The 16,016-nt window shown below is 41.4% G+C and overlaps 1 protein-coding gene across 4 annotated transcripts in view; it reads left to right on the forward strand.

The window, feature by feature from the left end:
- Positions 1-847: 847 nt before the first annotated feature.
- SNAP25 (synaptosome associated protein 25) overlaps positions 848-16,016 on the forward strand; it is an 84,063-nt gene continuing 68,894 nt past the window's right edge. The window contains exon 1 of one of the 4 annotated variants that reach the window (XM_061435609.1): positions 848-996. The gene's annotated coding sequence lies outside the window, so the exon portion shown is untranslated. Of the gene's footprint in view, positions 997-1,073; positions 1,181-10,189; positions 10,241-16,016 lie in introns of those variants that run through there. The other 3 variants (XM_061435605.1, XM_061435606.1, XM_061435607.1) reach the window with 3 other exon arrangements.

The raw sequence follows: 16,016 nt of genomic DNA on the forward strand, positions 1-16,016 counted from the left end.
AGCGCCTCTGTGGACTCTTCCTAAGAAGTTCAACATAAAACCCTAGGCTCCGATTGCAAATTCAACCCCAAACAGCGTCATCTATTTTGCCCTCCTCAAACAACTCTCAACTCCAAGCCTTGAACTCAGCATACCCACGCTGGTTGGGTTAACTACCTACTATTCCCTACCCTTTCCCCCAACTCCTTTGAAATCTCTGTGATGATTGCTCTGACGTACTTTAAAATAACGTGTACTAGTCTCTCTCCACAACTGACCACATTAATGCGAACTCCAAGCCCTCGATGCTACTTTGATAAAATGAAGAAATCACTCATAAAAATAGCAACCCACCAGACCATATATGGAGCTGGTGGGGGTTGACAGGGATGCCCCTTCGGACCAGCTTTTTTAGAAAAAGCAAATTGCAGCTGAAATCCCCCACCCTCTTACTCCTCCTCTGCCTTCCCCTTCCGTTTCATGACTCAACCAAAGACTCAACTCAGCAGGGGAAATTTTTTGTATATATATAATCGCATATAGTCCATGTATATAACACATATACATACAGACACACACCTATACAAACAAAACAATATCAGAAGACCAGTCGCAAGATAAATGAATTTGCCTGTGCCTGGGTGTTAAAGTGGAATCATAAGAATAGTCCCGTTCGGGTGTTTATAAAAAACTAAAATACAAAGCTTTGCAGTAAAGCGAGCTGGGAGCTGAGTCAAGCGCTCAGTACCTCGCGGCTCCTCCCCTCCCACCCCCGCCCGCGTCCTCCCCCCGCCCTCCCCTCAACACACTTCCTCCCCGCCCCTCCAGGAGATGGCTATTAAAAGCTGCTGACGTCAAAAGGGACGGCCATCTTTGATGAGGGCAGAGCTCACGTTGCATTGAAGACAAAACCTCGGGGAGGTCAGGTGCTGTCTTTCCTTCCCTCCCTGCTCCGTGGCTCCTCCACACTTGGAACCTGCAGGGGCCGGGCGAACACCACCCTCTGGAGAAGCCAAGGTAAGGAGACCCCCTCCCCAGGTCGTGGTTCTGGCACTGGCTGGCTGCATACCCAGAAGGGACCACAGCTGGGCAGACCAAGTGAGCTTGGGTAAATACAAGAATTTGTGCACCCAGGGTGCGGTATTCCGTGTGTGCGCGTCCGGCTGGACTCCCGCCTAGGGCTTTATAAAGTATTTTCGAGGTGAGCTGCTTGGGGAAGGGGTGAAAGGGGATAGTGCAGATGGAGCGATGGGGTGGAAGCGCAAGAATACGTACGGAATAACTTACTCTTTTGAAACAGTAGTGGGACCCTCTGTCTCTTCCATTTTGCGATGCAGTTTTCAGAGATGTTTAGGCTGCTGTTTGTTTTTTTTTTTTCCCCTTCTGTAGATCAAAACAAACCAACCCTGTCGTTCTGACCTTATTATCATGACTGCTGTCGTTAGGGAGGTATTATCCAGGGAAGAATTAGGTAGAAGGCAGGGTGTGGGCGCTGGGAGGCGAAAGAAAGGGGAGTTCCCGCCCCGGGCAAGCTGAGCTGCAGCCGCCACAGCAGCCTCCATGCCCCACAGACTTGATTTATGCCGCCTGCTCCACGTCAACAGCAGGCTGGCGGAAGGCGGGCGGGTAGTGCTGGGTGGGAGGGCTCTGCGGAAGACTGGCGGGGGCGGGGGCGGGGGCTCGGGCTCGCCTCCGGGACTGCGGCGGCCCGCTCTCAGCACCCTGGACAGCAACACCAGGGGACTGCGTTGGCGCCCGCGACCTTTCAGCACCGCGGATAGCGGTCCTGCCACAGCGCCGCATTTACCTGCGGCAGAGACGCCTGGCCAGGGCTAGAGGTTTCAGGCCAAACTGCTTCTCTGAGACTCCGATCTCTCGGATATCCCTAATAGAGCAGGCATAGTAGGTTAAAAGGAAAAAATAAATCCTTCCTACCGGAACCCTCTGCAGGCAATTACCAGTTCCCATCCTTAGCTCCTGCATAGCTTCAGAAAAAAGTCTACTTACGGAAATTTTCTGTGTTACCCTCTCCCTCTCCTTACCCCCGCCTTTTTAAGGTAGAAAACAAACACATTTTTTAAGATCTGTACTTATCTTCCAGTAGGCAATCAGGGGTTTTATTTATTTATTTATTTATTGACACAAAATAGATCTGTCTACAGATCCTAGGTGGTCATGGATAGGGTATATACAAAGATGGCAACACGATCTGTTTATAGGAGTGTTATATCTTTTGACATGTATCTATTTGATAAAAAATATGGGGGTAGTTGAACTAAGCAAAATCAACTTCAATAGTGAATCCCTCTTCCTCTCCTTTATCTTTGTGATTAGGCATGAACAGAAGCACATACCCATAAAAATACATCTCTAAGACATATTATGGGTCTTGCAGGGTATAGATTTAACCTCTTTGGCTGTGGTTTCAGAATGAGAGGAAGTGTTTCCTATGGACATTGGTTATCTCAGGATAATTTTCTGATTTTGACAATATTAAGACTGGTTTTCCTCAGGAGAATCCAACTGTGTCCTTCAATGTGATGCAGATGGAAGGACCATGGTGTTAGACTGAAACTGGACTCTGACCTAAAGATCTGTGATTTCCTTTCCAGCACTGCGGGATTTTGCTGAGGCAGTGATAAGTACTTTGATTATTTTCTATTCTGACATTTTGAGCCTCTGAGTGAACAAAAATTGTTACAGGGATATTTCCAGCCATCGGTATGGACAAAAATCAATATAAAATGACCAGGAACAAAACTATGCTCACTGAGTAGTTGTTAAATAAGAGTAACAGCATCATGTGTAAGAATGTAGATACCACACATTAAATAAACGTTAGCATGATCCCTTGAAAAGTCTTAAAATAAGATCTTATATTGGGGCTAGTTAGTCATTAAGTCCAGTCATTTATATGCTGGAGGTGCTCAAATGCCCTATCCACATAGAGAAAGTACTTTTCATTCCTGGCTATTTATTTACTACTGTTTTACAGTTTTTTATGGATAACTATGTGGTTCCATGTAAGTATATATTCAACTGTTGTTGGATACAAATGTAAAATTATTATTTAAGTGTATGTAACTACATAGATGAATTTTATAACTCTGCAGTCTACAGATGAAATAAACAACTGTGTTTTAGTGATGGGAGGAGGGGAGACAAGATGGCTAGGAGTCTTTAAAAATGCTTTGACTCCATGCTGCATGTCCAGACAGCTCTCTGCGTAGTTGCGACAAATGAAAAAGCTCAACGCTTCCGAATTACGTGCTTGGTCATTAGTAATTACTGCTGGGTTTGTTTGCTAGTGGAAGACTGGGACGGTGGGGAAGAGGTAGAGGACTGCAGTGAAGCTGGCAAAGGGCACAGATCTGGGAGGAAGTGTTGATGTGCACAATTATGGAGCTTATGGCTTACTGAGAAGTTAAACAGAAATGTAATTGAAACATGAATTTTAACATTTACATTATGGATAAGCTTCAGGGAAAAAAAATCAAGATATTTCCTATCTTAAGTTTTAAATTTAAAAAATCCAGGGCAATACAGTGAGAAGAGGCAGAAGCAGATGGATGTAAAGACTTGCCAGGAAACATCAACACAGACCTTCTGACGGTACCTGCCTGTTTGCTCGCTGGAATTTTCTGCTTTACCACCTTGGCATTCAGAACGTGAAACAGTTTGCAATCTTATTAACCTCTCCATGGTAAAATCTGCCAAGAATTCACTGTCTTATTTTCACTTTGTTAAACATGCATGACCACACATGCACAAACACAGTACCAACTGCCCCTGAATTAGATTATATAAAAACACTTCTAAAGTCTTAAGTCTTGACCATCAACCAGAAGACTGAGGTGTCTGCCAGTAGCACCTCTTCTTGTAGCAGGCAGCCTTCAGCAGATCATGTAGGTGTCAGTGATTAGGAGAAATGAGAGATAATTTGAGAGAGAAGTTGGGAAAGAAGATATGAAGGATTAAAAATAGATGAATCTGCTTTTTATATGATGCACTATGAATAAACTTTTTCTCACATCATGGAACTGATTTACAGCTCTATAAAGGGAAGAAAATTGGTTTTTTCAGCCTCAGTGCTAGATACATTTCTGCAATGTCATCCCTTGTCAGCAGAGACAAACCTGATTGAAAGATATTGATCAATCAGTGAGCACCAGATACATAAATGAACCCCACTGAAGATATAAAATCTCATGCTTATATGGTTTTTGACCTCAATAAGTTTAACATCTAGTATTCTTAATGAAAACAATAAACAACAAACATTTGTAAATAATACCAGAAAGAAAATACAATAAAACAGTAGAAGGAAAATCATGAGGGAGTATATAATTATTTGCTAAGTCAATGTGACCAAAAGTAAGGAATAAAAATTCTTAGGGCAATATTTCAGTGGACTAGAATGATCTGAGAGAAGAAACAGAACCTAAGCTGGCTTTTGGAGGTTGGAGAGAGGTGGGGGGAAGTCTGCCAAGTAAAAGTTACAGCACAGGTAGAACTACAAGTTAAACAAACTCAAGTTATGCTCAGCAGACCCCAAAAATGCCCATCTATTTGGGTGGAGTGGGAGGCTTGTAAAGGGGAATATGCTAGAACAGTGAGTTAGAGCCATCTATGAAAGGCCTTGAATGCTACACTGAGGAATTAGTGCTTTATCCTTTGAAGATGATTTCTGAGCAGAAGCTGATGTACAAAGTAGCCATGTCTTTTTTTAGCATTTTGGAATTGCTGTTGACCGAATGGAATTAAATTTGCATTCTCTCATAAATAGACAGTGGCAAAGTGTTATCATAAAGGATGATAAATTAAAAAAATAATAACCAGTCCTCATTTAGTCATCTGTTAAGATCACCCTGCATGGAGGGAACGGAGACTCAGATATAGAGAATGGACTTATAGGAGAAGCAGAGAGTGGGACAAATGGAGAGAGGAGCATTGGCCTATATACACTACCATGTGTAAAATGGATAGCCCGAAGTGGCTGTGTTACGCAGGGAGCCTGCCTGGTGCTCTGGGATGGCCTAGAGTGGGAGGAGGGGAGGGGAAATATGTATAATGATGGCCGATTTGCACTGTTGTACAGCAGAAGCCAACATAATACTGTAAAGCAGTTTTCCTCCAATAAAAAAAATAAAGGAAGCCAGATATCTCAAAAAATAATAAATTTTAAGAAAGATCATCCTGCAGTATACACATGGGCTTCTAAGTCCTACCCAGAAGTTAATTGTAAGTTTCAAATTTTAATTATTGACTGGAACAAATTATTCAAGATGAGTGTCTACCAAGAAGGTCGAGAATCGGGTCAGAAATCTGGGGATGAGAGGTATCCAGAAGGTACACTTGAATAATAATCATGTGGAACACTCTTGTGGACTCTCTGAGTATTCTGCATTGTCAAATACACTAACTGGATAGATGGGGAAAGAGGCCAGGCTTTCTATTCATGTTTCAGGCAGCATGACACATACAACCAGTTCCCAGTGGCCAAAACTGGAGAAAAAAGAAAGGAAGGAATAAAAGATGCTATGATAAAAGTTTGAAAAACTGAGGTAAAGTGGGCAGTATATCATATTTCTTTCCCTACCATCCTAGCATCCTAGCTGAATTTTGCTGATTACTGTCACTCCAGGGCTTGCTTGAGGTCTGAACTATACCCATTTTATTTTTAATCTTGTGGTTGCTACTCTCACAGCAGAGCTTCACAATTCCAAATTCTAATGTAACTGCTGAACCTGAAATAGTCCCTGGCTTCATGTGGAAAAATAAATGGCAGTTGCAGATATAGATCTTGTTGCTATTTCAATTCTTGCTCAGAAGTGTCAAGGGACTATTCTCATCTGTCCTTCACCAAAACACTGGCAGGAGAGACATCCTTAGGATAACATGTTGATTTCCAAGTTGACTCCCTGTGGCGAAATTGCAGATAGTGACGTTTGATGCTTTAGAAGGTCAGGCTGATGGTTATTAAACTGAGTGCAGAGGGCCTTCCAAGTTATTAAGTAGAAGGGAGGAGATAGAACAGAGCACTGAGGAAACAGAACATGGTGAGTGGAGAAAGTTTTTTAAAAGTAATCTTACAAAAGGAAGGAGGCTTCAGAGAAATTTCCAGAGAATGCTGTCTGCACTTTGAACTCTTCAGAATTACTTTCATTGCTGTAATGATAATAGCTACTTGTTTCTACATAATTTTCTTCACAAGGATCTCAAAGCACTTCACCCAATATAAAATCCAAGCAGTTTCTAATGTCTAAATAAATGATGCAAACCATAGTCAGTTCATATATGATATTAGTAACATTTAGTAAGCCATAAATCTGAGAACAGAAATACCCAAAGCAGTGACTAATCAGAATAGGTCTGTGGGGGAGAAGAGTGAACCTCTAATTCTAAAAGCTTTTACCTGTGCTAGCTCACTGAATCCTCGTAACAGTCCTGTAATCAGGGTACCATTATTGTTTCCATTTTACAGAAGAGGAAACTGAGGCAAAGAAAGGCTAAATAACTTGCCTAACATTACAGAGCAGAGCCAGGGTTTAAATGCAGTCTGTGTGATTTCAGAGTCTAAGCTATACACTCTGCAACCTCTTGCATCATCTGCATTTTTCATGTTGGCCAAATAGGGCACAGAATATACATGATTTTTTGTTTGTTTGTTTGCACTATCTTTCCCCTTTCAGTTTGATGGCAGAGCATGATGGCAAGGATGCTTGCTGATCAGGAGCCAGGAGATCTGGATTTAGATCCGAAGCAACTGCTTTTTCTTTTCTTTTTTTTTTTTTTTTGGTAGATTTTTTTTTTAATTTATTTTTTATTATTTTTTTTTTTACTTTATAATATTGTATTGGTTTTGCCATACATCAACATGAATTTCTTTAAATGAATCATTCAACCACTATTGAATGGTGGAACTGAGTTCCACTTGGAACTCAATTTCTTCATCTACTGAATGACAGAATTGAATGAATGTTTTCCAATATCCTTACCATATTAATGAAGTTAATGAAATCCGTGGTGAAAAGTCTAGGTGGGTGAGTCTGAGCCAGTTTACCTGGTGGTCTCAGAGGTTACTGCCTAATACTGCTTCAGTAACTGACCTGACTGCCTCTCTCAATGTGAGATTAATTATATCCACCGCTCCTCTGCTCCTCAGTGTTTCTCTCTCTTTTTTCCCCCTCAATAATTTCTTTGACATCATCTTTCTGAGGCCTTTCTGGTCAGACTTAAGAAACCTTGACTTTTTTCTCAAAGGCCTAATCTGAGTCATCACTGCTTTGGGAGATCTCCCCTCCTCAATCAGATTTATTGCTGTCTGGCACAGACTGTTTTTTTCAACCTGCCTAAACTTTTTACAATTCTTCTTTCAACCCAACTAACTGTTTTTAAAATTTTATTTCTAAACCCCCTTTTGATCATGTCTTCTGTCTGATTTAAAGCAATTTATTAGCTGCTATATCCTCATTCTTCTTTCTTCTCCTACCTCTTAGAAAAGGGGAGAGAGAAGCTTTTTATAGAGTCTGTGAGATCATAAGTACTTAAAAAGCAACATTTTCATATGAACTGAATTACATGATTTAAGTAGCCAGCTCAAAAACTAATAAAATTTGGAGGATGGGGAGAAGGTGGTGAAATAACATTACAAAAAAGTTTCAAGGATGAGGGACTAGGAGAGAAGGAAGCTTTAAAGGCTATGAGATTTAAAGTTCAGAGGTTACAGCTGGCGGTACAATATATGTTAATTAAATTCATAGTCACGTGGGGATTAAATTCACAAGTTCCAGAAAAGCCTTGTTCCCCTTGTTGCTATAACCTCATTCTTACTGCAGACTTCAGCATCTTTCCATCAAAGTAAAGCATGAGGAGATGCTAACTGATTTTCTTACTGCTGACTCACAGAGGTTAGTTTCAGCAGTGATTAACTAATAAGAAGAACAAATCTGTATCCCCAAAAAGAGATGGGGGAAAATCCTATTGAAGTGTTAGTGCTTCCTTTTAAACGCTTAACAACCATTCTGGAGGAACTCAAAGTGAATTAACAATGCTCAGACTGGATTGGTGCTGAATGACAGCTGCGCTAGGTTTGTGAATTGCTTTCTGTGGTTTTGAAAAATAAATTTGATCCTCTTAGTTAGTAAAACAAGCTGAAGTATAATCCCTGTGAAGGGAAAATTAAAACAACTTACTTATCTTTTATTCTATTGTTGGGTTTTTGTTACTGATTTTATTTGGTTCCTATTACCGAAAGAGGCTTCCCTGGTGGCTAGACTGTAAAAATCTGCCTGCAATGTGGGAGACCCAGGTTTGATCCCTAGGTTGAGAAGATCCCCTGGAGAAGGGAATGGCCACCCACTCCAGTATTGTTGCCTGGAATTGTTACCTCCTCCAGGACAGAGGAGTCTGGTGAGCTACAGTCCATGGGTTAGCAAGAGTCAGACACAACTGAGCAACTATTGTGTTATATTACCCAGAAATGGCTAATTCTCATATCTTAAATTGAGACTGCACTTTCTGTCCGCTCACCTCATTTTCCAAAATTGTCCATTTCATACTTGAAGAAAAGGTTGTTTTTCTTCTAGAATGGTTCTAGGTTCAACAAAATGCCTATCTTGTCCCAGTTTCTCCATCATTTTCTATATCCAAATGACCCTACTTATAGATTTTGAACTTGAGAGATGATTTTTTATGCCTACAGGCTTGAGTGAGTGGTTTCTGTTCTTTACTGATGAGATGTAAGAAAACAAAAGCCTCTCAGCTGCCCCCAGAGGCCAGAGTTTCCCTGGGCTCCTGCCTCATCCCTATTCTAGAGAAATCTCTCAGTGAAGCTTAGAGAGTCCTGCAAGTTGAACAGAATTCCCTTTCCACAGAGAATCTCAAGCCAAATTGCTGATCTCTTCTATTCATGTTCTGTACAGTTTCAAAGAATAGTGACTGACAAATTGTGAAGCAGTATATTTCTTAAATTTCACTGAGGTTGGTCTGACAGCCAGTTGGAGGCAAATCACACTGCAGCATAAACAGAAAGTAGAGGGAAATAAATGCCAGTAAGTCTGCTAGGAAGAACACTGGCAAAAGATTTCAGTATGCAATAGTTCTATCGAGTGAATTTTTTCATTTTCATAGGACAGTCCATTATAACTTCATTATGATACTAGAAAGCAAGATAGTATTCCTGATTTATGCTTGAGAAATTGCTGAATATATGAACTTTTTCCAGTTTCAAAGTGACTATCCCTCTATTCCCTCCTCAAACATAAATAAGCTGTCATTATAGCACTCTTCACTAATTAATTCAATAGATACTTATTGAACGTCTGTCTTGTCCCAGGAAAGCAGTACTGGTTAGTGAAGATAGAGCAGTGAATAAAACATACATGATTCTGCTTTCAGTGTATTTTTGCTGGGCATCCGTTCTTGATGTATTTTTCTTTTAGAAGACACATTTCACATAGACTCCCTTTTAGACTCAAGGACATGAACCCAACTTAGAAAAATATTTGGCTCTCTGTCCAAAATATGCAACTGATTGAAGGTTTCTACTCAGTGATCAGTGTCCATGGAAAGGTTGCCATCATAAGCAAAATGTAAATTAAGAATCATCCTTAGCCATCTAGGAACTTAGGAAATATCTAAGATATTCCTGTGTGCAAATTTGTCTCTATTTGTGTGGCAACAAATTAGGATATCACTAAATTTCCTTTATATTCCTGTTATATTACAGTACCCCAATCTCTCCCTATATAGACCATTCCCCACCACTCATGGAGAGAATAGGTCAGGCTTCAAGAAACATAGTATTTTCTAGGTCAGAAAACCTAGTCCCAACTATAAAATTCGTGGCACAAAGCAAGAATAGAGTGACTGAGAAAAACAGCAACATCTTTTAGGTGACAGTACCTCCCAAGCCAATCCACTCCCCTCCTCTGAAAACTCCCTTAAATAAGTTTCAAAGATTCAGGAACAAACAGAAGAATGTAATGATCTCCCAGCTCTTGCTTTTCAGAATCTACCTCTCCTTACCAATAAGCAATGCTCCCATCTTCCTTATAAGATTTATCACATTGCTTTGTAATTATGTACTTGTGAATTTCTCTACCCTAACGGACTATAAAGGTCTTTGAGACCAAGAGCAGTGTCTTAACCATCTTTGAATCCTCAGCACTTGTAACAATTCCTGTCACACACCAGGTATACAGGAAAAGAATGAGTGAATGGGAATGCCAACTACCCCTTTGCAGCGAATTCTACCACTGTAAGTAATTTCTTCTTTTATTGATCAGATATTATGATCAGAACAACTCAGAAATACAGATTCACCCTAAATGTTGGAATAAAATTATGTCCTAAAGAATTATGTTTGTTCATCCCAACTAGCTGCCAAAGTTTGGCAAATAATTAATTTTTCTGACCTGCTGTTTTATCACCTATGAGTCAAGAGTTAAAATGCTAATGAAGAATCAGAAGAATCTCAAGAAAAACCTTACTAAAAGTAGGTTTATATTCAGATATGAAAAACCACTGAAGAATGAAGAATATTGCCTATGAGTGATTTAGGCCAGTTTCACATATAAAGCCAAGCTGTTTAAGATATATAAGCTGTTAAAATTCTTTACTTTTCATTAGGATAGAAAGGATATTTTTGATATTTTTGCTGCCTCTCTTCTCATGTTTCCTGAGACATATAGTCAATGGAGACAGACTGGTGGCTTCAGCTCACTCTTGTTGTTGAGACCACGTATTTTGCTCGCTTCTGTGATGGAGTGGTGGCCTGGTATATATGAACTCTCCATGTTGAGTTAACTTCTGAGAAAATGTCCTCCAAACACAATAATTTCTAATTTGTCCTCTCAAACATCCAGTGTCCTCTTGCCTAGGAGAGAAAACTAAACTGAGACATGATGTGGTAAATTAGTCCCATTTATCATCCACCTGCCAATGCAAGACTCAGGTTTGATCTCTAGGTCGGGAAGACCCCCTGGAGAAGGAAATGGCAACCCACTCCAGTATTCGTGCCTGGAAAATCCCGTGGACTGAGAAACCCAGCAGGCTATAGTCCATGGGGTTGCAAGACAGTTGGACATGACTTAGCAACTAAACAACAACAATCGCTAAGAAAAAGCCATTACCAACGGAGCGTTGAATTTTGCATCCCCCTCCCCCGCCCCTGCCAGTCCTTCTCTTGAAACAAGTCTAAAACCACTGAGCGGTTACTCTGTGCCCTACTTTCCCCAGCTGAGGGAAGGCACCACTTGTTGGCCACCAGACTTGTTGCATGCCCACAGTACGCTGTGCTAGACCTTGGCATACGTTATCTCATTTAATTTCCATGGCAACCTTAAAAGCCTTTGGAATTTTTGTCTCTCTGACTGCAAAGCCCATGCTTTTCCCTACCACCTCATAAATTTTCTCATGAGTCGCACACAATACATTGAGATCTTCTTTTAGAAAATGTGCTCTGATGTACAGAACATGAGTCAGCAAGGTCTGAAGAATTCTGTCCTCTGGACGAAAAAGTTCAGGTGAGATATGGTGATGTGTGCTACCTGGAGAAACTCATTGAGCGCTGAATCAAGCGTCAGAGGGCTGCATACCCAGCCCATCCCTGCCGCTTCAGTTATATCACCCTGACCAACTTGCCCAGCTTAGACTGAGCCTCAGTTTTCACATCTGTGTGAAGAAAGCAGTGGCAGCCTTGCATGCGTCTTGTGATGCTATGTGATGCTGAGCTTGTGGAATATTGTTACCTGCCCCAGGGAAAGAAGGAACTGGTGTCATCATGTTCCACTGTCCACCGTTTGCGGCGCCAGACGTCCAGTGTGCTTTATCGCAGGTCACATAAAGGCCATGTGCTTCTCTTCCTCTTTGTAGTGTGGATGTTGCTTATGGAAACAACAGGTCACACCACCACATTATTCTTTTATCTTCAGCAGCATGCATGATAAAATGGAAAAACGTGTCAACAGTCTTTGGTTTTTCTATTTGTGCAAGGATTTTTCAAATGCTTTTGAATAGCACCTCTGCTCTGGGAATGGCTTTGTGAGTCTCAGGATAGCTTTTGGAAATGAAGAAACTCGGGCTATGCTTTATCAAAGCACTGGTCCCCTCTTGCTTAAGGCCTTAAGTGTTAAGGCCCTTGAGGAGTTAGAGATGATATGAAAAATTCCCTGCTCTGCTTTAGCTTAAGAAAAAAATTTGCTGTAAGTTAGTGAACTGTTGCTGAAGCTACATCTGTTGGCTTCATTTTGTATTGAGTGTTAATGTTTTTGTTGGGGACCATTGGGCTCCTTATTAAATATTGTACGTGGGCATGTGTGTTTTTGTATATGCACATAATATATAGACAGAGAGGTACAAACACAGACTCTCTTGCAGCCAGCTCCAGGTACAAGATTCCTACATGTGTCACCTCATCAAAACCTTTACCTTTATTCATGAAAACCAATAAATATAAAATCAAATATATAATAGAACAAGTCATGTGAACTGCAAAATGTATGCTCCAGCCTGCATTCACAGAATGATTTCCCTCCAAAGTTGGAAAATGCTCCCAAAGCAATTCTCTATGCAGCAGCGACCTTACATTTTAGGGGAATTCTTGCAAATTGAGACCCACGAAAGGAGGAAGGGCTTCAGAGATAAGTGTACTCAGGCACAGCAAGAATATCTTGGGCCCTGGCTTCCCCCTTATCCCTCCCAAGATGCAGAACATGCCTCAGAAGATTTGCAGCTTGGAGGAGCAGAAAATGTAACCTCTCTGTGGATAAGAAAAAGAAAAAGCCAAATGGAGGACTGGGCTCTACTTGCTCACTGCCTGTTTCCCATCTTACAAAGCACTTAAGTTGGGTGTTGGAAGGGCAAATAAAGAAAGGAGTGGAAGGAATGGTGGAAACTATCTTCCCAAAGAGTGAAGGTTCCCATTTTAAGGGACGAGGGAGGAATTAACAAGTCTGAGGGATGCTCCTTCCACACAGCTAATAAGAGAGGAAACTTGAGTTTTCAGATCCCAAGCACAATACTGCTGACCCTCCACAGTCATTGCTGTTTACTCTGGAACATTGGCTCTCAAACTGTCATCTCTGTACCAGCTACATCAGTGTCCCCCGAGTTTGTTAGAAATGCAGCTCTCAGGCCCCATCCCGTCCCACTAAGTCTGAAACTTTAGGGATGGGGCAAGAGCCTTCCTGTTTCATCACTTCCAAGTGATTCTGGTACACGCTGCAGTTTGAGAACCAATAGCCTTTAGTAGGTCCTTCAAGTTTTCACCCTGATCTTGAACGGGGTCTGATGAGGATGAGGCATTTCCCCTGTTCTCTGCCACACAAAAGCTGTGCCTAGGTATTTGGAGAGAGAAGTCCTGTCCTGGGCCTCTGGTTAGAAGTGTCCACTCACTCTTCTGAGTGAGTAGTTAATAATATATGGATGCTGTTGCCCATCAGAATGAGTTTGAAAGATGAGGAAGACAAATGTCCACAGAATGAAGACAGGGGTCATGGGTGGGGAACGTAGGGCTCCTTTGTTATCTTTTCCCCCCTGCGACAATCTCTGGCTCTTAGATTCTTCCTCCCCAAACTTAGAAAAATTTAACATCTCACCAAATGACAGAGTAGCCCCTTCTTTCTGCAGTTCCAGCCTGCAGCCTCTGAAGGATACCAGAGAGGAAACAGTACCCACTGTGCAAAGAATAAAGCACTTCTCCATGCCTTTGCTTTGGGCGCTTCAGTAAACTGCAGCTGGTGCAAGAAGGGAGTCTGACCTTTTCCACTCATCCCGCAATGTTTTGTTTTCTGCTCTGGATCAGAGCACCAACTGTCCTTAGAAAAAGGATCCTGACAGCTCACATCAGGATCTGTGTGATTTCTGTCCTCAGCTCACATAGAACCGTAGGTTTGAGCTATGGCAGAATGTACAAATGGCATTTAAAAAATAATAATAATAACAAATGACCAGGCTCAGAGCTAAATTATTTACCAGGCCACAGGGTGAGCATTAAGCAGGACTCCTAACTCACAGTTCAGTGCTCCTCTCCGGTCCTGTTCTTCCTTGCCAGTCCTGCCTCAGCTCTTCCAAATTTCCTCTCCACTCAGGAGATGTCTCAATCTGCTGTTCCCCTCAGAGATCTCAGGCTTCAAATGGTGACCCAACATTTATAAAAGCATTTGAGGAGCATTTTGATTCTGAGCTTCCAGGTAGAGCATCCTAAAATGATTGGCTATATTGCTTGTGTCTATTCGGGTTTTGCACATAACAGAAAAACCCAAATATAAATTATTTAGGCAAAAATGGAGATGAATGGTTGCTCAAAGAATCTGAGTAAATGTTGAACAGCCAAACCATGAGAAGGACAGAGAGGTTGCTGGAATTCAGGAACAACCCAAACCTAGTGTTTAAGCACCTCCAAGGCTCTCCTGCTGCCTCGTGTCAGTGCTTCCTTCTGTACACTGACTGCACTTTCTCTCCTTAAAAAGTCAGTTCCTCCCTCCATATACCAGAAACATGGATGCCTAGTTTGTGCTCCCTGCACATCCACTATTGAAAACGGACGGCCCTCTATTGTCTACTGCCCATGTTAAAAGCCCTCAGAACAGCTCTGGCTGGTGCAGCTTGGGCCAGGTGCCCAGCTTATATCAGTTGATTGTGGGTGTGAACATCATGCAAGATTATGTTTTATGTGCTGGAACCACACAATGCAGTTGAGGGGAGAACCAGGTTCAGGGTTGGTATGATAAGCCGCAGTGTCTCCTACATGCACAGACTTAATTTTTATCAGGTCACTGACCAAATCTGGAGAACCCCATAGACAGAGAAGCCTAGCAAGCTACGGTCCATGGGGTCGCAAGAGGCAGACATGACTTAGTGGCTAAACTAAACCAAACCCAAACCAATATTTAAAGACTTTTTTTTTTTTTTTTTTTAACAAATTGCTTCCCGTGATATGACCTAATTTTTTAACTTCATGACAGCTCTCGAAAGGAAAGTTATTTTAAAAGTAACCATTTTGTGGCTATGCAAACTGAGGCATCAGAAATTTGACTGCCCTGGGAAACATCAGCTACCTACGTAAGTTGACGACAGTGCCAGCTCAAGGAAAAGGACTGATCAGATGGCTGGTTTTGCTTTTAATCCATGGTTAACAAGCTAATGACCCCAGGCTTAATACTGTCCCCAGGCTTGCTTTATTGGGCCAATGCTGAGTTTGCAAACACTTTAAATCTGAGTGCCTTAACACAGTATTTCTGTTTCAATTTGCCACAGAGCCTAGCACTAAATGTCTTTATATACCTGCTTCAATTCACACATCTATTATTTTGCCAGCCTGTAAGGGCATTTGAGTTTGTTTCCACTACCTAAAAGTAGTGATTTTCTTGGTGATTCTATGATCCTGCCAGAATCAGATACATCTAGAAGTTTCCTGGGTTATCTTTTCCTAGTCTTCATAGGTGATGTCAGTATTTGGAGACTAGATTGGTTGTATTAAATAGGCCAACCAAGTTTGTTTTTGACTTTTAATCTGAATAGAGTTAGCTTTTTTTTTCCCCCACTGATCCTCCTGGCAATCAATCTAAGGAAGTCTTTGGATCCCTTTGCAGGGTGATATGTTTTAATGTATAAGATGAAATACTTAGGATTTCATAGGAAATCAACTAACGTATAGCTATCAAAATATTTAAGTTGTGGGATAGCAATATATAATCTTTTAAGTATTTAAGTATTAAGTAACAATGTTTGGTCCAATAACTACCATAATTTCAAAGTGGTGCTGAGAATATAATATTCTGAGATATTTTCAACCACTGTAAAGTAATATGAAAACGTCCTAAGATTTCTACTGGCAGCTCATTAGGGTTTGAGCCCTCCCGGTGCTGGGGTGGGAGGAGGCTGATGGAGGGAGCAAGGGGAGTCTACATGCCATCTAGGTACCAGTGACAGCCGGGAGACCCTGAAGCCATTAGTCTTTGTTATGAAACAGTTGACCTTAAAACTTAGTAGTTTGAAACAGCAACCATTTCTGATCACTTATGGGTCTGCGG

The sequence above is a fragment of the Bos javanicus genome, chromosome 13 (assembly GCF_032452875.1).
Source record: "Bos javanicus breed banteng chromosome 13, ARS-OSU_banteng_1.0, whole genome shotgun sequence".
Classification (NCBI taxonomy): Eukaryota; Metazoa; Chordata; class Mammalia; order Artiodactyla; family Bovidae; genus Bos; species Bos javanicus.